The sequence below is a fragment of the Staurois parvus genome, unplaced genomic scaffold (genome assembly GCF_062004578.1).
Source record: "Staurois parvus isolate SC_StPar_1 unplaced genomic scaffold, SC_StPar_1.0 ptg000078l, whole genome shotgun sequence".
NCBI lineage: Eukaryota > Metazoa > Chordata > Amphibia > Anura > Ranidae > Staurois > Staurois parvus.
The window spans coordinates 11,904,966-11,930,292 of record NW_028317874.1 but is presented as its reverse complement, the minus strand read 5'-3'; the positions used below and the strand labels follow the sequence as shown (position 1 = coordinate 11,930,292).

Sequence of the window (25,327 nt, the reverse complement as noted above, 5' to 3'; positions counted from 1 at the left end):
GTACTGAAAATACATTACCACAAAATTAACATCTACACTAATTGTCATTGTTTAACATTACTAGTTATAGTAGTAAAAAAAAAAAAAACAACTTACTAAAATAATGCAAGTACACAGCAATGCTGCCTTCATTTTCAAATCCAATTCCACAGGAACCAAAAGTTCAAAATTTAAGGAATCGAACCAGGGAACACACCCAGATAAGTACATAGTAAGCTTTCCTATTTGACTGTTTCCAGCAATAGAGTCTATCGAAAATGAAATAAACATAATAAATGCACAATAGAAAACTATGTCTGGGGATATAGTAGTTAAAGGGCAGATGGGCACTTTTCAAGACTTAGAGTAAAAAAGACTTATTTGTGGCATTAGATGAATTGAGATATTAACAATTGCAAAGTTGCCCCAACCACTGAGGATGACGGAGGACATGCTCCCATTTGAAAAGATGTTGGGTTCCAGTATGGCGCCAAAACATGTTACTTCTGGGATATACACAATGCTTGTTGAACTGAGGGGGGGGGGGGGGGCAGGTCCTCCACTGTTCTTAGAGAAATGGGAAAGGAAACTGGGAAGAAAAATTATAGAATCACAGAAAAATAAAATGTTTACATTAACACATGAGGTGAACACGGTTGAAATGAATTATAAATGTTTAATAAGGTGGTATTTGACACCAAGTGTTGCACATAAATGAGTAGAAGTTTCACCGTTATGTTGGAGGGGATGTGGAGCTAAGGGAACAATGGCACATATATGGTGGGACTTTCCAAAAACACTGGGGTTTTGGCAAGATGTAATCCAGTTTATACAAGAGATATTGGGGACAACTATACAGAAGGATCCATGGGTGTGTTTGTTTTATAGGACAGAAGTACCAGTAAAGCAGTATAAAAATAGTGTATTATACCATCTAATTAGTGAGGCTAAAGGGCTTATTCCTACATTTTGGCAGGTACAGGAGCCTCCAACAATGACGGACTGGTTAGACAGGGTGGAATATATAAATAAGATGGAGGAGTTATATCATATAGACAAAGGTAATATGGCCAAATTTAGAAAGAAATGGGGAAGATGGTCTGACTTCAAGGCATCCAGAAAATATATGGAAGTAATGGGAGGCCCAGGGAACTGAATTGAGGTAGGAGAATAAAGCGAATGTTTTGTAAGGGAAAAAGGAAGAGTCGGAAGCGAGGACTGAGGAAAAAGATCACAGGTATAGACTGGAAAGTTGGAAAGAGAAGGGAAGAGTTATATGGACCGGGTTAATTTGTAAGGGGTTTGGGTGGGGGGGAGGTTGGACAGCAAAATGCAGGGGAAATGTTTGTATTTTGGATGAAAATTATATTTTGTTGTGGTTTTGTAATGGAAAAAAAGTTTTAAAAAAGATTTGTATGTTGACAACTACACTAAACTGATGAACCCTAAAAGCTAAAATGGAAATACCAACCATTATTAATGAATGACCCATACGCACTGAAGTCAATTATATGCCAAATTGATCAAATTTGTGATCAAATTGCTATGCACAGCTACTCCAGATTCTGTCTGTTCCAATGTTGATAAATTTCCAACCCCTTCTGATTTGAGTTCAAGCACAGCTTAAACTTTTTACATAGTTGGTCTCTCCCTTTTCTTTTCCAATGGAGAAGGGGATTGATCGTAGTAACTTAGGAATGAAGAAAGAATAAATGACTCAGCAAAAGCAGCTTATTATGAGGCACCTTCACCAAGTGTGTGAACTTTTTTTTAACTCTTTCACTCTCCTGTTCATATGATTTCCAGCCTGTCTCTGCAACCTGTATATTAACCCCTTAACCCCTTTAATGACAGCATATTTCTTCATTTCCAAAAAATGTTTGCTATAGAAATTCATCTTGGGGGGGTCTACTTTCCAAAAAGGGGCATTTTTAGGATTTTGTATTGTCCTGGCATTTTTATATGTTTTACACCATGCATTGATTAGAGTAAGGGCTTTTTTATTTTGATTTAATTGGTTGTAAAGCTTAAAATCTTTTTTTCTGAAAATCAATCACAATATACTTCTCTGCTGTGTGCAGGGGCATTGCACAGAGCTGCTCCAAACCTCTGGACTCCTCCTTTTCTCAGTGTAGCACTATAGGAAACCATTTTTGAGCCACTTCTAATTAGCCACTGGATCGCTTTTACAGGCAGCGAGAGGGTCTCTCCCTCCGCCTTCCACGACTTTCCCTGGCTCTTCTGTCTCACCAGGGAGCCCGAGACAGCAGCCCGCAGTTCCACCAGCTGACCATAGAGATGATCGATTAGCAGAATGTTCCCAATCATGGTCTAAGAAACCAGAAGCAATGAGTATTTTGTCGCTTCTGGTTTTGCCCTCTGCGTCTCTATATTCGGATAACAGGCCTTCCCCACTGTCAGAGTACACTGATCAGAGCTGTGGCCCATTGGCTGCATGCACTGATCGAATGTTGTTTTCCATCAGGACTGACTTCTAATGACCAGCTTCTGTTGAAAAGAGAGTGCTACACACGTATCAAAATTCTGCCAGTTCAGTAGGAACTTCAATCCATGTATGGCCAAAGTAAGCAAGGCAACACATGCTTTCCTTGGCCTAATCAAAATATGTAATTCTTTCTACAAAAATCCAAAGCATGCACTATGGGGTTCACAATCTAATATCCCCAGCACTATCACAAACACTTAAGGTCTAATTTTTAGAAGTAAACCAAAGTACCCATCAAAAACTGACCCAGACATAATCTGAACATGTAAACTTCATGCTGACAGTTTCCTTAATTAAACCCTTGGCCACAGAGATGCAGACAAAAAGTGCTAATCACTTAGCCACTATTATGCCTGATGTTGAATGCATTCTATAAAATAATAATTATTTTTTGTCACTGTTATAATTATTGGATTCACCTTGAAAGTCCGTGAAGAAAACATGCCGAAAGTAAAATTGCTAGATAATGTTAGTATATTTTCCTCATTTGCATCCTGAATTATGAACATTGCTGTACAACATTGCCATTTTCAAAATATGTAGGCCAAAATCTATCCAGTAGGTGTCCGCACTTCGACCTATGTAAGCCGAAATCATTCATGTTTTTAAACAGTTTATATCAAATAAGCCAGAAATGAATTAGCAACAATCATTTTTGGAATAAACATCCTTAAATCCTTTAGGCAAACAAAATGTACAGGTGACATATTGTACTTCCATGTAAAATATCTAACCTGTCAAAAGATTTGTTTTTTTTCTAATCCAGTCTTGTGATCCAGATGGCCATGCCAGTCAGCATAGCTTGGTCAGTGACCTAACATTTCTGTACTACAGTCACCAACAATACACATTGGTTACTTTCCCACCCCCAGCCTGCAGATTTCACGACAAAAGAGCAGCAACACACTGATGAGGTCATCTCTCTACTCAATCGGCTGTCTCTTCTTGTCAGCAAACCAGCATTGTTATAGATACAACACTGAGCAATGCAGTAGAGCACAGGTATCAAACAGGCGACCCTCCAGCTGTTGTGGAACTACAAGTCCCATGAGGCATTGCAAGGCTGACAGTTACAAGCATGACTCCCACAGGCAGAGACATGATGGGTCTCGTAGTTTCTCAACAGCTGGAGGGCCATCAGTTTGACACCCTTGCAGTAGAGCATGCCTAGCTCATAGGGCTGCCCCTCCTTTTCCCATTCTGAGCCCTGCTTTGCATGTGTAAGTGTATGTAATGGTTTGTTAATTAATTTTTAATTAACACCTGGGTTACACATCTTTATACTCCAAAATATGTAAAAAGGTAGCTTCTAATTCTATGCAGTGACTAATAGACTAGAGTTATATGTTTACTTTGCACTAAGTCTATACCTGCTGGGAGTTGAAATGTAAAGCCTGGTACACATAGGACAATTATAGGCTGGTATTGGCCAGTTCAACAGAAACTGGCCGACATTCAGCCCGTGAGTACAACAGCCTGTCTAACAGAAGCCAGCTGAATGTCCGGCTTCTGTAGAATGGGCATGCTGGAAAAACATCTGCCGATCAATATCTGCTGAGTGCTCGCAGCCAATGGGCTGACTGTGCGCTGACCCATGTGTTATGGTGGGGTGGGGGCAGTCCCCCACTCAGAACACAATAGCTCAGCAGGGTGAACGCTGTACTAACATTGCATAGTTAGTACAGAGTCCTCCTCATGAGCTCCTCGGTTGAAAGAAAAAAACTCATAGTGTGCACCAGGAATAAGCCTTACTTTAACACTGTTTGAAATTAATTGAATAGCTGGAGTAATCTGAGTTACCCCTAGAAATTTTTCACATTTTGTCATGTTACAACCAAAACATAAATGTATTTTATTGGGATTTTATGTGATATAAACACAAACTTGCACATAACTGTGAAGTGGAAGGAAAATGATAAATGGTTTTCAACATTTTTTACAAATAAATATCTGAAAAGTGTGGCGTGCATTTGTATTCAGCCCCCTTTACTCTGATACCCCTATTAAAATCTAGTGGAACCAATCACCTTCAAGTCACCTAATTAGTAAATAGAGTCCACCTGTGTGTAATTTAGTCTCAGTATAAATACAGCTCTTCTGTGAAGCCCTCAGAGGTTTGTTAGAGAACATTAGTGAACAAACAGCATCACGAACACCAAGGAACACACCCGACAGGTCTGGGATAAAGTTGTTGAGAAGTTTAAAGCAGGGTTAGGTTACAAAAAAATATCCCAAGCTTTGAGCATCTCAAGGAGCACTGTTTAATCCAACATCCAAAAATGGAAAGAGTATGGCATAACTGCAAACCTACCAAGGCATGGCTCTCCACCTAAACTGACAGGCTGGGCAAGGAGAACATTAATCAGAGAAGCAGCCAAGAGGCCCATGGTAACTCTGGAGGAGCTGCAGAGATCCACAGCTCAGGTGGGAGAATCTGTCCACAGGACAACTATTAGTAGTGCATTCCTCAAATCTGGCCTTTATGGAAGAGTGGTGAGAAGAAAGCCATTGTTGAAAGAAAGTCATAATAAGTCCCATTTGCAGTTTGCGAGAAGCCATGTGGGGGACACAGCAAACATGTGGAAGAAGGTGCTCTGGTCAGATGAGACCAAAATTGAACTTTTTGTCCTAAAAGCAAAACGCTATGTGTGGCAGAAAAATAACACTACACATCACGCTGAACACATCATGCTGGTGGCAGCATCATGTTGTGGGGATGCTTTTCTTCAGCAGGGACATGGAAGCTGGTCAGAGTTGATGGGAAGATGGATGGAGCTAAAAACAGGGAAATCTTAGAAGAAAACCTGTTAGAGTCTGCAAAAGACTTTAGACTGGGGTTGAAGTTCACCAGCCGACGCACAACTAATGAATACCTTTTACAGAAGCCCTCTGGGTGAAAGATGCCAAAGCCTGTTGGGACAGGGTGGAAGAATTGACCAGGAAAATGAACTGTGGTGACACCAGCAGCCGCGGACACAAGCCGATTACTACATTGATGCCAATGACATTAGGAAGAAAAGAGGACTATCACTACACTGAGAGTGCTTTATTACCATTGTACCATGTGATTGCAATCTGTTTTATGTCTTTTTATCACAATTAAATGGAGTTACACTAGGGCGGTTGTGTGCTCTCTGCTTTCAGTTTTGTTGCACAAAAAGACTTGCAGCTGTAATTGCAGTGAAAGGTGGTTCTACAAAGTATTGACTCAGGGGGGCTGAATACAAATGCATGCCACACTTTTCAGATATTTATTTGTAAAAACTTTTGAAAACCATTTACCATTTTCCTTCCACTTCACAATTATGTGCCACATTGTGTATCACATAAAATCCCAATAAAATACATTTATGTTTTTGGTTATAATGACAAAATGTGGAAATTTTCAAGGAGATATGAATACTTCTTCAAGGCACTGTAGATGGCACAGACCTGTTAGTGCTGGAGGAAAGCATTCTAGCAGGTATATCTGTCAACATGTGTAAGTGTGCTTTACATATTTTTACAGGAATTTCTATAGTGCTGACAATTCACAGTGGTTTACATATACTGTATTTTGTACATTCACATCAGTCCCTGCCCTCAAGGAGCTTACAACCTTAGGTCCCTAATACACTAGGGTGAATTTACACAGGAGTCAATTAATCTACCAGCCTGTTTTCAGAGGAAACCCACACAAGCACAGGGAGAACATGCAAACTCCTGGGAGGTATTGCCATAGCTGGGATTTGAACTAGCAACCCTAGTGCTGCCAGAGGCAAGTGTGAACCACTTAGCTGCCATGCTGTATTGGTACGTTGTAGCAGGATCTCCAACACAACGACCATATTTAGTTCCAGCTCCAACTAGAAATCGTATCTGAACTTATGCAGGGCTGTATTTTCTCACAGGGTAGTGGGGAAGTGAAGAGAAGATCAGTATGGATGTGGAGAATAAAGTGAACCTGTTGCTTTTCCTTTCATGGGCAAAGCACAGTTTCATTTTTAAACATTGGGAAGTGAAAGATTAATTTCAGGCATGGTATATTTTTAATACATCAAAAAAAAGGTAAAAATTAATATACAACTTATATTGTGACATAAATAAATATAAAAAGCAAAGTGTCTCTGAATTTTCTTTCAACTGTAAAAACATCCATCACCAACACAAATGTGCCAATCCACCATCAATAGAAATAAATAAACTCACCAGAGCATATTGCTAGTTATTTTATAAACCAGCAATTGCGCTTTTGCTCTGAGAGCAATACTCTGCAGGCAGACACAGCGGTAACCAGACTTTCCAGTATATTCACTCTCAGCTAATGGGGCATTACTCTGTAGGAAGGGAAACCCAGATATCCAGATTCTCCTAATATATCCTTTAGGGAGCAATACTCTGCAGATATGGAAACTCGGCAGCAAGATTCTCCAAAAGACACTCCAATTACTTTTGCCCAGGCTCAGAAGGAAAAGAGAAAACAAAGCAGGCGATAGTGTGATACCGTATGGTACATTTATTCCTTTAAAAACTCATCTATTCCACTCACATGGTAAAGTGTCTAGCCGACACTAGCAACAAACACATCTCATTAAAATCATCACAGAAAGCCAGGAACGCTGGCCGCTTACAAAACGTAGTGATGTCAGTCTGAAGCTCTACCCTACGCGTTTTGTCACTTGACGTCTTCACGGGCGGCAGTTAAAATGTCACAAAGCAGCTGAAAGTCAATAAGACCAGTGAATTGTCTATTGCTGAAATGTGTAAGCCAGCTCTGCCTGTACACTCTACTCAATGAAATAAAGTAATTATTTGTAAGGATGAATTGCAGGCTCTTTACTCTTTACCTTCAAGTGAATACACTGTCACATACAACAAAATTACTGTTTTTTCCCATGATAGAAATTACCCTGATTCTCACACTAAAATACAGATTAATGTTAAGGGCTCATTCACACCATTTGCATTAGGATGCATTGGACAGCATTGCCCAGTGCAGTCCCAGGGCAAATACTTGGTTTCCCATGGTGTAAATTCACACCGCTGTGATGTGGGTGTGTGTTGAAAAAAAGACTCCATGCAGCACTTTTTTTTTCAGTGCAGTGGACTGCGGAGGAAATGATGCGCTTATGAGCTCATTCTGTATGTACCTTTCCACGCTCTAATAGAAGTAAAGACAGGACACCAATTTATTCCATATAAAGTCTATAACTAACAGAGAAAGTGGTGTCCGCTGCTTGGTTGTGCTATGTGGCAGGGCTGTGCAAGTCTCAGGAAAGGATGGACATAAGTACAAATCTTTTGTCAGGCTGACATAATTCTTATATCTATTCCATCTTTATAATTACATGCTTGCTTGGAGTTCAGTTTTAAATCATGTTTTTTAATTTATATAATAATGTCGCTTTATTCAGCTATCTCATAAACATTCTATGTATTGATACATAGTTTTTTCTGGCAACACTGGTATATCCCAAAAGAACAGTCAAATGGTCTGTATATCTGCAGACGTTCATTGTGAGCATTATCAAGAATTGGCACAGTATATGAATTAAAGTAACACTGAAACTAGTTTGGACAACAGTCAACTTGGAGTAGAAAAGATTTGTTGACTTGTAGCAGTTGTAATGATGAAAGGGGCATGACCTCTGTAAATTGAAAATAAAGATTATGAGAAAACATTAATAATGACAATATTCAACAAATAAAGGTGACAAGTCTGATAATCAGCTGGATTTCGTCAAGTAACTGGCAGTTTTGTAAAGGTCTGCTGACAGACAGCATGCCAGAAATGTATAGGATGTAGCACCTTCCTAGTTAGGCTGCTAGCTAGGCTAGGTAAACTTAGTTATTTAGCTCCACTGTAATCAGTTGAGCAGCTTGTGATTATTTTGGGCTGTTCTGTGTCTCATTGGTTGCAGGTTTGATGGCTTCTCTCTGCCTTCTGGAGGGTTCTGGAATGTAGTGGAATGGGGAAGTCAAATAAGCAGCTAAATATTTGTGGTCCCAGCCAATCCTTGGGAGAGGGTGCCTATTAGGTGGCTGAGAGAGTGCATAAATACGTTGAGGCCTAGAGCAGAGGGGTTCCTGTTTAGGAAGAGAAGATCCTAGCCTGAAGGGCTGCTGCCCTTCTGGGCATCCAGCCGTGCTCTTTTACTTGCTCATTGAGGTCCCAGCTGCATTAGCTGGAGTGCCTATTCTACTGAACTTTGCAGGAGCTGATCAAGGGATTTCGTTTGGGGATTTGGTCTGAAGAGTTTACGAGAGACATGTCTGGCTGATATTGGAAGGAGTTATCCAAATATCCAAGGACATTTCTGAGTCCAGACTGATGTGTGAGATCCTTAGTGACTAGGTGCGGCAGCTATCCCTCTGGGATCAGTGCCATCCTAAAGGTGGACATTTCCGATGGTGCCCTGTTTAGTTCATTCCATCATATGATGCTTCAAGGACATTTGCTACTACAAGTCTAAAGGAAGAGACAGGTATCCACAAGTTACTACTTTGCCCTACAGAAGTATCCCACAGTTACCCTGCACCCATACAAGTTCAAGTTTAATAAGGCATCAGAAAAAGGAAACTCCTAGCCAGAAGAGTGACTGAGACTGTGTGCATGACTGTTGTTAGTACACTAGCTGGGGAAAGAACCATGGGAACACACAGTAGGCTTTTTAGAGGGTGAGTGCTACATGTGTATACTGTACAGTACTTTTAATACTACACAATTTCTTCTTATTGCTATATTCTTATACACTGAAGCTGATTTATTAAAGCAAATAAACAAGATCAGGGATAAATTGTTACAGTCTGCTGGGATTGCATGCCTACAGGGGCATGTGGATATCCGTGCACATAGTAATCCCTTAGCCTTCATGCACACTTGACATTTTTACAGCGGCTGTTTTTGACTTTTGACGTTTTTTTCTACAGCCAGTAAACCCCCCAGCATGTTATCCTATGTGTCCATGCACACAGACTGTAATCAACATTTTCTGGCTGGGATGTTTTTTGGCTGTAAAAAAAACCCAGGACTAGTCGGTTTCTAGAGGAGTTTTTTAGCTGTAAAAACGCTCGAATGCTGAAAAACGTGGTAAAACGCAGCGTTTTTGGATGTTTTTTGACAAAAAAACCCCACTAAAAACGCAATTGTGGGAAAACGTTGCTAATCACAGCAAAACGCCGCTAAATGCTAATGCAAAAAAGCTGAACATACACTAATGTTTACAGAGATTTTGTTGCCAGACTATTTGTTTCAATGGTTTTAACATATTTAATGCATGTTTTGTTTATCGTTTCTGTAGACATCCAGAAAACTGAGACTGCTACTGGAAATTGCCATCTTGGATGTGATGTCAGCAGCCCCAACAGACTCAGAGCTATTACATCATATGGTATTGGCCTACACTGCTTTACCGGCAACTACATAAAAAGGTATATACTAATGGGAAGGGGCTGTGCTAGAGAAGTGACTGATTAAAGCAGCCAAATTTTCTAGCACATTCAAACTCAAATTGCAAGTTAAAAAAAAATAGTTTATGGAAAAGGAGAAACTTGTCAATGCCTATTGCAGTCAGAGGGGATATTTACATTCCCTGTGAAAAGAAAGAAAGAAAGAAAGAAAGAAAGAAAGAAAGAGAAAAAAAGAAAGAAAGAAAGAAAGAAAGAAAGAAAAAGAAAGAAAGAAAGAGAAAAAAAGAAAGAAAGAAAGAAATAGAAAGAAAGAAAGAAAGAGAAAAAAAGAAAGAAAGAAAGAAAGAAAGGGACAGTGTAAAAATACTTTACTAATATCATATTATGACCAACGCACTTGACTGGTGCCTTCCCCCCCCCCTCTCTCCCCATTATAAATCACACGCCCAACCAATTACGGTTCACATTGACCCGAGTATACCTCTCCAGTAACCACGACTTTGTCTATATTGTCCCCAGCCAATTGGTGGGGACCTATTTTTTCTTTTCATATTTCTGTTTGCCATCAGTCACAACTTAACGTGAACCTCTTTATTAAACAATGTACAATAACATGTTTGTTGAGAATCTTTCAATAAAAATATTTGAATATAAAAAAAATAACTAAAAAAAAAAAAATCACCCTTGCCTCCCCTGCGCGCAGCTGCTGAATGTGCAAGCATTGACCCCGTATGAACAGTGGTTGCACCGTGCATGTGAGGTATCGCCACGAACATCACCTCCTGTATAAATCTCAATTGGTGACCTGTAAAAGCACTGCCTATTGATAATAAAAATGTATGTACTTTGTTGCCATTGCACGGAATATGCAAATTTAAAGCATGTCATGTTTGGCATCTATTTACTCGGCGTAACATCATCTTTTATATTTTATCAAACAATTGGGCAATATGTGTGAGTATAATCTGCACAGAGGACTGATCAATTAGACTGGCTTCTGCTAGCAAAATCACAAATGTGTACCAGTGAACCAATGTGTGAGTGCAAACATAAAAATTGCTGAGCTGCCTCTCCCAAAAACTACTGAAATAATTAAATGAATGAACTCCCTACTACAAAAAGTGATAAAACTCCTCCAAAACCTCCACAGTACTCCTTCACCACTATAAAAACATCAAAGGGAAACCTCCATAGCATAACACTGTATTTATTAGGTAAAAAACAATTAAATTGCGCTTATATAAAAGCCATGTGTATGACAATTTAAATCCCAGCAAAAAGCAATTCCTTCTCAGAGGACAAGTGTAGTGCTATCAAGCCCGGCTCACGAGATGCCCTCATGGTTTCTATGTAAGTGCAATTTGAATTGTTTTTTACCTATGAAATACGGTGTTACGCTATGGAAGTTTCTGTCACAAGTTAGCCTGCAGCCTCTTGTTTGTTTATTCTTACCTCCTTGCTGCTCCTGATTCCTTTACATGTGTGTTTGTCTGTGCTTCTATGGGCATCGTCTGTTGTCCTCTGGGTTTTATTTCCTTCCCTTCCATCACTTCCTGTCCCGCCTCCTTGTCTGCCGGTCTATATAAGATGTGCTCAGACTAGGCAATTCTGACTGAGCAACTTCTTGTTGTTGGAGCTCCCATGTGGTTCTGCTGGGAAGCCTGTGTTGGCTATCAGTGTACTGACCCCGATTTTTTCCTGACCTTGCTTGTTTTCTGCTTGTCCTGACCTCGGCTTGCCCATTGGTTTCCCTGTGTCTTCTCCCATTGTACTCTGCTCCCGCTAGCGGTCTCCTCCACCTCAGCTGGGTGTACCTGGGGGCCACACCCTGGTCCCAGCCTGCTGCAAGTCCATCCCCACCATCAGGGGCCCTGGTGAACAAGCAGCCTTGGGCTTAGACTCCGCGCCCTGGGGAACCCCAAGCTGTGGATCTATAGAGCTCACTACCATAGGCGTTGACAGTTTCCCTTTGATGTTTTTACCGTGGTGGAGGAGTACTGTGGAGGTTCTGGAGGAGTTTTGTCTCAAAACGATTGATCTAGAGGTGTTTTCACTATGGAGTCTGTCATCAGCATATAGAGGTGTCAAGACCACACAGACGGCCAACTTTCCTGCAGGACAGCGCTGCAATATCTCATGCGATATTTGACCTACCATTCCAGAGGGTCAATTATCTGTGGTGAGTGGGGCTCTGGAGGGGGAGCACTAATTGGAGTACTTCACACAGAGAATTGCTATGGATACGATTTACTACTGTATCACTTTATATTCACACCAGATGCGGATGGGGGTTTCTTTTACACAATTTCACTGAATACACAGTTTCATGGCATTGTATATGTGCTATTTTTAGCACTATTGTCCTTTAAGCACCTTGTACTTACTTATTGGTTTATTTGGGATTTAGTCACTGGGGAGGAGGGATATAATTGCCTGGCCACGGGGCATTATAGCACATGCACATTTGTGGGGAACCTTTGTGTAGTAGGGAGTTCATTCATTTATTTAATTATTTAAGGGGTTTTTGAGATAGGCAGCACAGCAATTTGTATATTTGCACTCACACATTTGTTCAATTAGGCAATATATTGTGTTTTTGTGCATTAAAAAGTGTAGTTTTCCCAAAAGATATGTGTTTGAAAAATAGCTGAACAAATACTGTGTGATGTAACAAATTTCAACACCCACCATTTTATTTTCTAGGGCCTCTGCTTTAAAAAAAAATATGTTTGTGGGTTCAAAGTAATTTTCTAGCAAAAATACAGTTTTTTCATGTGAACAAAAAGTGTCAGAAAAGGTTTGGTCTTCAACAGTGGGTGATGAGTGGCATAGGTTTCTAATGTTGGCGCTAAAATGCCAGGCTAGTGGAAGCAACCCCTCTAAATGACCCCTTTGTGGAAAGTAGACACTCCAAGTTATTTGTTAAGAGGCATGGTGAGTATTTTGCAGTTCTCATTTGTTGCCACATGTTGTTGGAAGAATGAAAACAAAAGTTTATTTTTTCTTTTCTTTTTATTTTTTTCAAAACCCTGTGACAAAAATGATATCTGTAAAATACTCACCATGCCTCTTATCAAATTCCTTGGGTTATCTACATTCCAAAAAGGGGTCATTTGGGTACTATCCTGGCACTTTAGGACCTCCGAAAGTTATAGGTGGTAGGGAAGTGATATGAGGAAATATGCCCTTTGAAAGCTTGGAGGTGGTAATTGGATTTCAGGGGCCTGTAGGTAGCTAGGCTGCCAAAAAGTCTCTCACATGTGGTATCCCTATACTTGGCAGAAGTAGAAGAATGTGTTTTGGGGTGTTATTCCACATATACCCATGGCATGCATGAGCAATATATTGTTAAAGTGACAACTTCGTGTAAAAAATACAAATTAAAAAAAAATGTAAATGTTGAAAAGTTTGTGGCAAGAAATAAAATATTCCATGGACTCAACATGCCTCTCTGCAAAATCCTACAGGGTATCTACTTTCCAAAAAGGGGTCATTTGGGGGGGTTGTACTGCCCTGGCATTTTAGCACCTCAAGAAATGTGATAGGCAGTCAGAAAGTAAAAGCGAAGTAAATTCCAATATATATACACCATAATTTGTAGACGCTATAACTTTCACACAAACCAATTAATATTGTATTGAGAGTTTTTTTCACCACAGACATGTAGCAGAGTACATTTTGGCCTAAATTTATGACTAATTTTGAGTTTATTGGATATTTTTTATAACCAAAAGTGAAAAATATTGTGCATGTGCAAACAGCGATAGGCACCCAAAACCATTAGAGAAAATCATGTTTTTATTTAAGACCCACCAGAGCTTAGCTGATATACATTCAGAGGTTGGAGCATGCATTATACAGTATCAAACCACATGTTATTAAATTCAGATATTGCTATAACTTTTGTGAAAATTCTATGTGTAGAGTTGGGCTTTATGTTCGAGTAAAACTTATGTCACAAGAGGGCAGGGCCACCCGGCAATGTCAAGCGGGTGACTCTGCCCCCTTGTGACAGCATCACAGTATTTAGGAACTATCAGGCCCCCTCAGTTGTCAGACAGCCAAGAGTCAGCGTCAAGAGCAGAGTGGTTTTTTTTTCTTTTTTAGGGTCACCGGTGGCAGCGGGCATTGTGATTCACATTGGATCTACTACAGGGGACTTTTCTTTAATTTTTCTTTTTATTAAAGGACTTGTCAAAGACTGTCTTCTGTCATTTTTTACACTACACTTTTTTTTTGTGAATGAGTAGCAGTACCATGTACCGCACACTCATTCACACGGGGGGCCGAGATCTGTAAGCCCCTTGTTAAAAGAGCTCCCAGATTCCGATAAGCCCCCCATCCGCATACCAGCAGCCATGGTTGTGGGGAAGAGGCCCTTGTCCCCATCAACATGTTTTTGGGGGAAGCCCCCCTGACCCAAAGCACATGTGGCCTGGTATGGTTCAGGGGAGGTACTTGCTCACCCCCCCCTTTTCCTGACACCTACTCAGATAAGGGACTGGTATGGATTTTGGGGGGACCCCAAGCTATTTTTTGTTTTAATTTTGGCATGGTGGTTCCCCTCAAAATCCATACTAGACCCGAAGGGCTTGCTATGGGTGGGGGGGACCATGCCGGGTTTTTTTTTACATTTTTTAATTGAAACTCTTTTTACATTCAGCTGTCAACGGGAACGATAACGATAACTGAAACATTAAATAAATGTTCTAACTACTAAAAGACTGATACTTAATAAATATTTAAGTAGCTGTGTGGTATCTTGCTGCTTACGGTAAGATACCACTTAATGAATTGTCCCTGTTCGAAGTTCACTGTCGAACTTTTGTTAGGTTCAAATGTTCAAACGCGAGCCGAATAGGCGGATGTTCCGCCCATCACTATCTATGAGCATATGATTTGCATGTTCACACCCATGTGTCAGCATACAGAACCCCTCCTTAATATGCACTTTGTACTTCTGTTCTCTGTATGTCTGAACAGATAATGTTGATTAAAAAAACGTGTGTTACCTTGCATGAATTTGATTTCTCTTTTAATTAAAGGATGGGACACCTGCAAAAAAAAAATAATGTAAGTAAAAACATTTTGGGTATATGTGCTGTATTTTAGCTATATCTGAAGAGTAGCTATATATATTTTTGGAAATAGTTGAAATCATTGTTTTCCTGTCCTTACTTAAAGTATACTAAAGGCTCCTGTATTAGGGCTCAAGTACACTGCAGCTCCTAAACTGACGTTCAGGAGCTGTTCAGCATTTTTTTTAGCAGCCCCTGAACTCTCCATAATGTTTTCCTATGTGTCCATATACACAGTCATTTACAGTCGTTTACAGGCAGTTGAGTTTACAGTTGTTTTTTTTAAAGCACCAAACTTGTGTTCAGGAGTAGATTTTATCGGCGTTTCAAACGCCAAACGATGTAAATGCATGTAAATGCTTGTAAATGTGATTGACCGTGTTTATAAGCGTTTGCGTTTAGAAGCAGTTTTTAACTGTTCCATGTCCAGATGCTGTCCAGAGCCTTTTTTCATCATCAGAAATGCATGCAAAACGTTTTCCATGTATGCAAATGGACCCAGTACACACGCAGTCAGTTCCAGGTTTCACGTGAAGGAAAAAATGGTAGAACGTGCTGCATTATGCTCATGATGGGATCCATAGTGAATACAACCAGAAAAGATAGGTAATCTCAACACATACTGATCTCTCTGCTTCTGCTCTCTGTCTCTCAAAATGGCTGAAATAGTTAATTATTTACTATTTTTCAGTGCATTCTGGGCATTTGGGAAGGTCAGCTGAGGTTATCTTTTAAAAATGCTTCTAAACACAAACGCACATAAACGTGCATAAATGCGGTATAAAAACGCTGATAAAACGCCGTTTTTTAACCTACGTTTTCCAGCAGTCAGTTTCCATTGTTCAGAAGAGTTTTCCAAATGCCCCGTATACATAAGCCCTAATAGTATAAAGTTGCAAATCTAGTTACGATGTTCAAGTCTTGCAAAGCAAACAAACTGCAGTGCAAGCAGAAAAGAGTGGCAACTCTGCTTTGAATTCAGGATGTACTTCTGTTGTGCTACACTATTTGATTTCATATTATTTCTCTGTGACCATCACTTCTTTATTATTGATCTGCATCTTTAAGCTGGCTCCTCTTGTCTAAGCTGAGCTCTTTCTCTTAGTGTACTTGTTTATATCCCTCCCCCTTGCCTCTCTCTGATAGTCATTGCACTGTATCCTGTATTCCTGAATGCATTTTTTCATGAGGCTTATGACATTAACGTTTCTCTATGTATGATTATCCTCCATTAAATGGAACATTTCAATGGTTTTCCTCATCTGACTTCCTCAACATGTGAGTTTATTCATTGAGTTAAACTGTCTGACCCAATGCAAGAGATAGTTCAACACCATGTCGTATAGCTGTATACATTGTTGGAGATAAAGTTTATGGTCCTGTAATCGAGTCAGAACCGTAGAAAAATGGAGTTACCGCCTAGTTAGAAGATTCCTAGGGGATGGTACTGATACAGACAAGATTTATTGTTCTCATTGCAAAGCAAGAGGATGTAAGGAGCATGTGTGAGCCTCCATAACTAAGCCCAGGCACAACTTTCCCCGCTTGATTATCACTCAGTCATTATCTGCTTGTGTCAATATGAGTAACAAGGGCTAGTCTGTGAAGAGATGTCACACAGCAGACCAAGTCTCTGATCCAGCTGTGTTACCCAAATGCTCAGTTAAACCAACTTGCAAAATTATGGAAAATTATGAAACTCAAGAACTGAACTAACAAGTAGTTTGAAGTTATTATGGTAAAAGATTGTGACTCAATATAACACACTGTCTGTTGAACACGAGGTACGGCCATTAGAGGGCGTCATCCAACAATTTATTGCCTTGCATGAGCTTTATCAGTTTACCAGCAATAAGTTCAATAATGTTTTACAAAATATGAACACAGAAGATTCGTTACAGGCATTAAGCAGCTTCCAGGGTCTTAATCTAGAAAGAGACAGTTTTATCCAGCAAACCAAATGAAAGGCAGAAGTAAAGATAAAACTGCTACAAGACACTGCATCTCACAGATCCATTTCTACAAAACTTTCTAAAAAGTCCTCTAAATCACATAGTTCAAGACGCTCTACACTCAGTGAGCGACTTATTAGTGCCCGCGCTGAAGTGTAAGCCAGCAAGGTGAAGGCTGCATATGCAAAAAAGAGAGCAGAGTTAGTAACTTAGACAGCAGAGTTGGAAACTCAGTCGGCACGCCAAAGAGCAGAATTGGAAACTCAGTCGGCACGCCAAAGAGCAGAGTTGGAAACTCAGTCGGCACGCCAAAGAGCAGAGTTGGAAACTCAGTCGGCACGCCAAAGAGCAGAGTTGGAAACTCAGACGGCACGCCAAGGAGCAGTAATAGAAATCTTAAACGAACAGTGTAAACATGAAACAGCTATGGCAAAACTAAGGGTCCTAAAACAAGCTATCAGTGCAGATGGAGGTGCAAGTGAGAAAGACGGCATTAACCTAAACATAGCAGATATGGAAGATTCCCTCAAACACACTACAGACTGTTTTAGTGTACACTCTATCAATGCCGATGCTCCTGACAATATAGAGACTTCTTTTCAGTATCAAGTTAAAGAGGTTCCTGCAACGTCCTGCATGCAAAATCACTCCAACACCTTTCCTGCCTATCTTCCTAACCTTCCTTCATACCTCACAGAGCATCAGAGCAAGCTGCAGGCAAGTTATCAATCTCCTGTCATCAGTACAGCCTCAAATAAACATACCATTGGAGCAACTAACTTCAAGCAAGAAACTCGCCTGAAGCAAGAAACTTGCCTGAATGCACCATATTTTCCTGTGTCTTATAACAGCGATGTCAAAGACAGCACAATCAGCGCCGTTCAGCCACCAACATCTTGCATAAAGTCGGAGACAACTGAGACAGCAGAGTTTGTGAGGTACATACTTCACGGAGAGCTTACAAAAACTGGTCTTACAAGTTTTGATGACCAACCTGAAAACTACAGAAGCTGGAAATGTGCTTTCAGAACTGCAGTCAATGATCTTGGTATTACAGCTGCTAAAGAGTTGGATCTGCTGATCAGATGGCTTGGTCATCTATCTGCTGCACGTGTTAAGCCATTAAGATCAGTTTTCACTGACAATCCTACAGCAGGCCTCACAGCTTGGGATCGATTAGAGCAAAGTTATGGCAGTCCAGAAGCTATAGAAAATGCTCTGTTCATGCGTCTGGAGACCTTCCCAAAGATATCTGATAAGGACAACAAGGAGTTCCAGAGACTGAATGACCTTCTTCTTGAGCTTCAGCTAGCCAAGGCAGACCCAAAACAACCTGGACTCAGTTACCTGGACACTGCCAGAGGGGTAAACCCGATCGTCTCCAAGCCCCCATATGGTTTGCAAGAAAAATGGTCCACACTAGGGTCATCATACAAAAAACATAACAATGTTTCCTTTCCTCCATTCTCTTTCTTCTGCGAATTCATCAGGAACATTGCAGAGACCAAGAACGACCCACGTTTTTCCTATGGTGAGTACAGTCTCTCTTCATCCTTTCCTAAGGGTACCAGTCTTCAGTCCAACTATAGGAACCGTAGAGGCCCAGTATCCGTGAAAGACTGACATCCTCCCCATTCCCACAACAGTTGTGGCTGAAAATAACAGAGTAGGCAGATTGAAAACCCTAACAGTGAGTGTCCCATTCACAAGAAGCCACACACCCTCAAAAATGCATCAGTTTTAGGAAAATGCCTTGAGTGTAATGAGCTTTTAAAGAAATTTGGGGTATGTTTCAAGTGTTGTGCTTCTACCGTACATTTTGCTAAGGACTGTATCATGTCCATCAAGTGCATAGTGTGGCTCAGAAGTACATGTGCAAGCCCTCCATCCACTTGAGCCCAGCTCTGCACAATCCGTTAACTCTCCTCCCAGTTCAAGGCAAGGCGGGGAGAATACAGACCAAGTGCCTGATGCCACCATAATTTCTTCATCCTGCACTGAAGTTTGTGGAAAAGACCGCTGTGATAAGTCGTGTGCTAAGGTATGCCTGGTGAACATATAACATGAAGATCAACCAGAAAAGACTCTAAAGGTGTATGCGATCTTAGATTGTCAGAGCAATATATCACTTGCAAGATCCAAACTGTCTGATCTATTTGAAATAAAGCATGAAGCTCATCCTTACATCTTGGGTACTTGTAGTGGAACTACAGGGGTTTTTGGAAGAAGGGCTCGTGGACTCATGGTATCTCCTTTCATAGGTAACCTGCAATTACTCCTACCTACACTTGTTGAGTGCAACCAGATACCTGCTAACAGGGAAGAAATCCCTACACCGGCTGCTGTCTTCCATCACCTTCACCTGAAGGTAATAGCAAGTGAGATACCACTGCTTAACAAAGATGCTCAGATCCTTCTTCTGTTAGGAAGAGACATTCTAAGGGTTCACAAGGTACACAGACAAGTCAGTGGAGCCCCAGATGCCCCATTTGCCCAACGCTCAGATCTAGGTTGGGTCATCATAGGCAACGTCTGTATAGGCAAAATGAAAAGACCTACCAATGTTTCAGTATTAAAGACAAATATTCTGCTGAAACACTTACTTTGAGCCATGCCCACATCACTACTAGGTGAAAGAAAAGATGGCCAGCTACAAATGGCGACAGTGTCTCAGGTAACACAAGAATTTTCTCTCCCCATGACGACGACCTCGGCTGTACAGTGTTTAATACAACCAGTGAAGATGATATACTGGCTCCTTCAATGGAAGACAAAGAATTTATCAGAGTAATGGACAATTAATTATTTCAAGATAACTCCAATAACTGGGTAGCACACCTACCTTTTCGTCTCCCAAGAGAGAGATTGCCCAACAACTTGCAGCAGGCCATCAGTAGATTCTCTTCCTTAAAGCACAACTTAGGCAGGAAACCAGAGATGCAAAGGCACTTTGTGGACTTTATCAAAATATATTTGACAGAGATCATGCAGAGCCTGCATCCCACTAAAGGAGGGAGAAGAATGCTGGTACCTTCCATCCTTTGGCATGTATCACCCACGCAAACCAGACCAAATCAGAGTTGTCTTTGATTCCAGCGCTCAGCATGAAGGTTTCTCTTAACAACATGCTCCTTACTGGACCCAACTTGAACAGTCTAATAGGAGTCCTGATCCACTTCAGACAACAGCCCATAGCAGTAATGGCCGACATTCAACAAATTGTTTCACTGCTTCGTTGTCAAAGAAGACAACAGAGACTACCTCAGATTTCTACGGCACAAAGACAATGACATCAACAAGGAAGTGATAGAATATCGAATGAAGGTACATACAGTATCTTCAGCAACAGTCCTTCCCCTGCAATGGCAGCTTACGGCTCAGACTGGAGAAAAGGAATATGAATCTGATGCCTGCCAATTTGTTGAAAGAAACTTCTATGATGACGATGCACTCAAATCTTTTCCATCTGCAAAAGAAGCAATCTATCTTCTCACCAGAAAAAAGGAAATGCTGTCTGTAGCAAACCTTAGACTTCACAAGGTTATATCTAACAGCCAGGAATGTATGAATGCCTTTCCCTCTGAGGACTATGCCACTAGTCTAAAAAACCTTGATTTAGTTACAGATGTGTCTCCCATACAACGACGTTTGGGTTTGCTGTGGAACATCAAAAAAGACATATTCACCTTCCAAGTGTCAACTTGTGACAAACCCTTCACTAAAAGAGGAGTCTTGTCGGTGGTGAACAGCATCTATGATCCACTGGGTTTTATTGCTCCTGTTACCATTCAAGGTAAGATCCTGCTAAGACAGTTATCTACTGAGAACATAGACTGGGATACTCCTTTACCTAGTGAGAAACAACACAAGTGGAAAAGGTGGAGATGTTCTTTGAGGTCATTAGAAAAACTTCAGATTTCACGTTATGTTCCAATCCAATATATTTTGAAATATATTGAATATGGCCAAAATTGTAGCATTTCAAATATATGTCAATATATTTGGGAAGAATACTTTTAAAATATATTTCAAATATATTTTTCTTCCATATGGGTAGAGAGATTCATATTTTATCTGATACATCAGTTAAAACTATTGCTGCAGTAGCCTATTAAAAAACCTCTGGAATTAATGGAGAATCACACTGTAGTTTTGTTCTAGGCAAGGCAAAACTCACTCCCAAACCTGCACATACATACAAGACTTGAACTCTGTGCGGCTGTGCTAGCGGTAGAAATTGCCGAAGTCATACAAAGTGATATGGACTCTAGAATTTATTCTTTCACCTTTTTATACAGACAGTAAGGTAGTACTGGGTTTTATATACAACAAACAAACAAAGCAGTTTTATATGTATGTCAGCAACAGGGTAGAATGTGTAAAGAGGTTCTCTCTACCAAGTCAATGGCATTACGTTCCCACTGAACTCAACCCAGCGGACTGTGGGACCAGAGCCATGTCATCAGCAGTTCTTCAGAACAGCTTATGGCTTTTGCCTCCAAGGTTTGTGTGAAAAGTCCTACTCACTTCTTACTGATGACACCTATGGACTAGTAAGTCCTGAAGATGATAAGGAAATAAGAACTGTGAACATCGCACTCCACACTTCTGTGAGTACAAAACATAAACTGCAGTTCCACCGGTTCAAGCGTTTTTCTACCTGGTCACCTGCTGTAAGAGCTATTGCTTGCCTAATTCACATTGCTTGTTGCTTTGCGAAGAACTCTACATCAGAGTGTTATGGCTGGCACATTTGTTCTGGATGCCCCACAGCAGCAGACATTGCATGCGCAGAAGAGGTAATTATCCATTGTGTGCAACAAGAGGTGTATCAGGAGGAATTTGAGAGAATCAGAAATGGAACTGAATTGTCCAAAAACAGCTCACTCTTCAATCCAAACCCTGTAGTTGATGCCAATCAGCTACTGAGAGTTGGTGATTGTATAGAGAAATCTAATCCTAATCTCAAGGTTGGAGATCTCATTCTCCTAAAGGACAAGGAAGCTTGTCAGAATGAATGGCCTGTGGGTCTTATTACTTAAGTTATGCCCAGTGATGATGACAAGGTCCGGAAGGAAGAGGTCAAGGTAACCAAGGGAAAATCAACACAAACGTTTGCTCGACCAATTACGGTGTTAGTACTTCCTTTGCCAGGTGGCTAACTTATGCAACCACTCTGCCTTGCTATTGGCACGGTGCGGAGTACATTGCTGCTAACCATGGGTTTTGTACTTGAAATTTTGGTATTCTCTGAAGATGTCCTATGTTGGATTACTACGTGTTCTGCCATCCTTTTGAACTCATCTTTATGTTTGCTTGTTTCATGTTTCTTGCTACAGGTTCCAAGGCATTCATCAGAATTTAACTTGCATATATATATTTTGAAGTTATGAAATCTAAAGATTTCAGATGGAGAGTGTTGTGTTACACTATTTACATCCAAGCCACTGACTCCACCTCCCCTGCGGCACTCTCCTATGGAGGTCTCATCTGATCCCATTCACCCAGACCGTTGCTCAGAGGTGACAAGGCAAGCTCTTGTCACCTCTGAGCAACTTTCAGGTCCTCCCAAACCCCCCCTCTCTATCCTCCTCCTTCGAGGCCCACTGCATCCGACTCTTCTCCCTCACCCCTCTGAGGATTGCAGTAATCTATCTTCCCCCTGGACCCGTATCCTGCTTCTTTGACGACTTTTCCGCCTGGCTGCCCTTCTTCCTCTCCTCTGAGCTCCCCACCATCATCCTTGGTGACTTCAATATCCCTTTCAATGTCAACAACCCGGCTACATCCAAACTCCTCCATTTAACCTCTCACACAGTGCACACAGTCCACCCACACCGGCAAGAACGCCCTGGACCTTGTCTTCCCCCATCTCTGCACCCCCCACAACCTCACTAACACCCCTTTCCCTCTCTCTGACCACAACCTCATTACCTTCTCCATCTCCCCATCCTCTAACAACTCCCCCCCCAAACGTCAAACCTTCACCAGCCATAATCTCCGCAACCTGAACCCAGCCCCTCTCCACTCTGCAGCTGACTGTCTGTACGACAGTATCCTTCCACTGTCATGCCCTGACCTGGCCACTACTGCGTACAACGACTCCCTGTCAGCTGCCCTAGACTCCTTAGCACCCCTAACCACACGTAGCATTAGACCCTGACCGCTTCAACCCTGGCAGAACAACCACACTAAACATCTTAAACGACGCAGTCGTGCGCTGGAACGATTATGGCGCAAAACCAAATCCCCTCAAGCATTCTCCCTCTACAAATCTGCCTTCCTCACCTACACCTCCACGCCACCAAACAAACCTACTTCGTAACCCTCATCAACACCCTCTCCTCCAATCCTCGCCGGCTCTTCTCCACTTTCAACTCCCTACTCTCTCCCCCCCCACCCAGTACCTCACTCACCGCCCACAAGATTGCCATTCACTTCCAAAATAAGATCGACGCAATCCGTAAGAACATTGCCAATGCTCCACCTACCTCCCCACCTAGCCTCCCTCCCACTACAACCCCTCCAACTCTTCCCTCCTTTGACCTCGCAACCGCCCTGCCCCCCACCACCCTTAACATCCCGTACACTATAACCCCCCCAAACACTCCGATCCTTCAGCCTTGCCACCACTGAGGAGGTCACCAAGGTCTTCTAAGAAGCCCGCCTCACCACTTTCCCCCTTGACCCTGTCCCCACACAACTCCTCCGGGAACCCTCCCCCTCCATCCTACGCTCCCTCACCCACATCTTCAATCTCTCCCTCTCTACTGGCGCATTCCCCTCCCCCCTAAAGCACGCGCACATCACCCCCATACTCAAAAAACCCTCCTTGGACCACACTGACCTGAACAACCTTAGACCCATCTCCCTGCTGCCATTCACTTCCAAGCTCCTTGACCGCTTAATCTACAATCACCTAAGCTCCCACCTCACTGACAACAACCTCCTCAATCCACTGGCTTCCGTCCTCTACACTAAACTGAAACCGTCCTACTCAAAATCACTAATGACCTGCTAACCGCCAAAGCTAATGGCCACTACTCAGTCCTCTTACTCCTTGACCTCTCCGCGGCCTTCGACACAGTTGAACACCCCCTCCTCCTCGATAAACTACACTCCCTCGGCATCAGAGACTCCGCTCTCTCCTGGCTCTCCTCCTATCTCTCCCAATGCTCCTTCAGCGTTACCTATAACATTACCACCTCCCCCCCTCTCTGTTGGGGTCCCCCAAGGCTCTGTCCTTGGGCCCTTCTCTTCTTCATCTACACCTCCTCCCTTGGCAAACTGATACACTCCCACGGCTTCAACTATCACCTCTACGCCGATGACACGCAAATTTACCTCTCCACCCCTCAACTCAGCCCTTGAGTCTCCGCCCGTATCACCCACCTGCTGAACGACATATCAGACTGGATGTCGCTCCACTTCCTCAAATTGAACCCTTCCAAATCCGAGCTCCTAATTTTCCCCCCAGCCCGCGCCCCCCCCCCGCTCTCCATCACGACCAACAACGCCACCATCAGTCCCACCCCGCAAGCCAAAGTCCTAGGTGTCACTCTAGATTCAAACCTGTCCTTCCAACCCCATGTCCAATCGCTAGCAAACTCATGCAGCCTCCACCTCCGCAACATCTCCAAAATACGTCCGTTCTGAACCCCAGACACTACTAAACAACTCGTTCACTCCCTTATTATCTCACACCTGGACTACTGCAACTCCCTCCTCACCGGCCTACCTCATCACAGACTATCCCCACTTCAGTCTATCCTGAACCACAGACAACAGCCCCATCAAACAAACAGACCGAACCAATATCATACTCCTAGGGGTCATTGGGGAACACCTCGTAATTTTCAGAAACAAGAAAATAGGATTTACCACCACTCTAATCACAGAGAGAAAACCGGTCCAGAGAATCATAACCCCAGACTGTATATGAATCATTCCTCATACCCTCCTTTTTTAGGGGAAGGCAGACAAAAGAAAAGAAGCATAAGAATAGAGGACGAAGAGGAGGAAAAAGAATCAATGGGAACAAAGAAGAGAAAAACATAATTGGCAAGGGAATCTTTAACCTTAGTAATGTACAATTATCATCACATGAATTGAAAGTAATGGACAAAGAACTCAAATATGTCCCCACAATTGGACTTAACAAATTCCAAACGTACGTGGATATCCACAAATTTGTGAGAAAAATTTCCATTAAAAGGCACTTTTTAAAAAATCCTGTCACAACAACCCACATGAACAATGGTTTGATTAATTCTAATTTAAGAAATGCCTCATTTTTTAATCCTCCCCCGCAGTCTAATTCTTTTCTTAATGTTTTTAAAGAAACCGTTTTAAAAGATCTACAAGCTCTTAAACCTAAACGTCCTTACAACCCCAGGAATATTCAAGCTGGCCTTAAGCCCCCT

General features: G+C 41.7%; 1 pseudogene; it reads right to left on the bottom strand.

Moving 5' to 3' along the window:
• Positions 1-96: 96 nt before the first annotated feature.
• On the bottom strand, positions 97-16,969 carry LOC149469266 (phospholipid scramblase 2-like; annotated as a pseudogene).
• Positions 16,970-25,327: the final 8,358 nt, after the last annotated feature.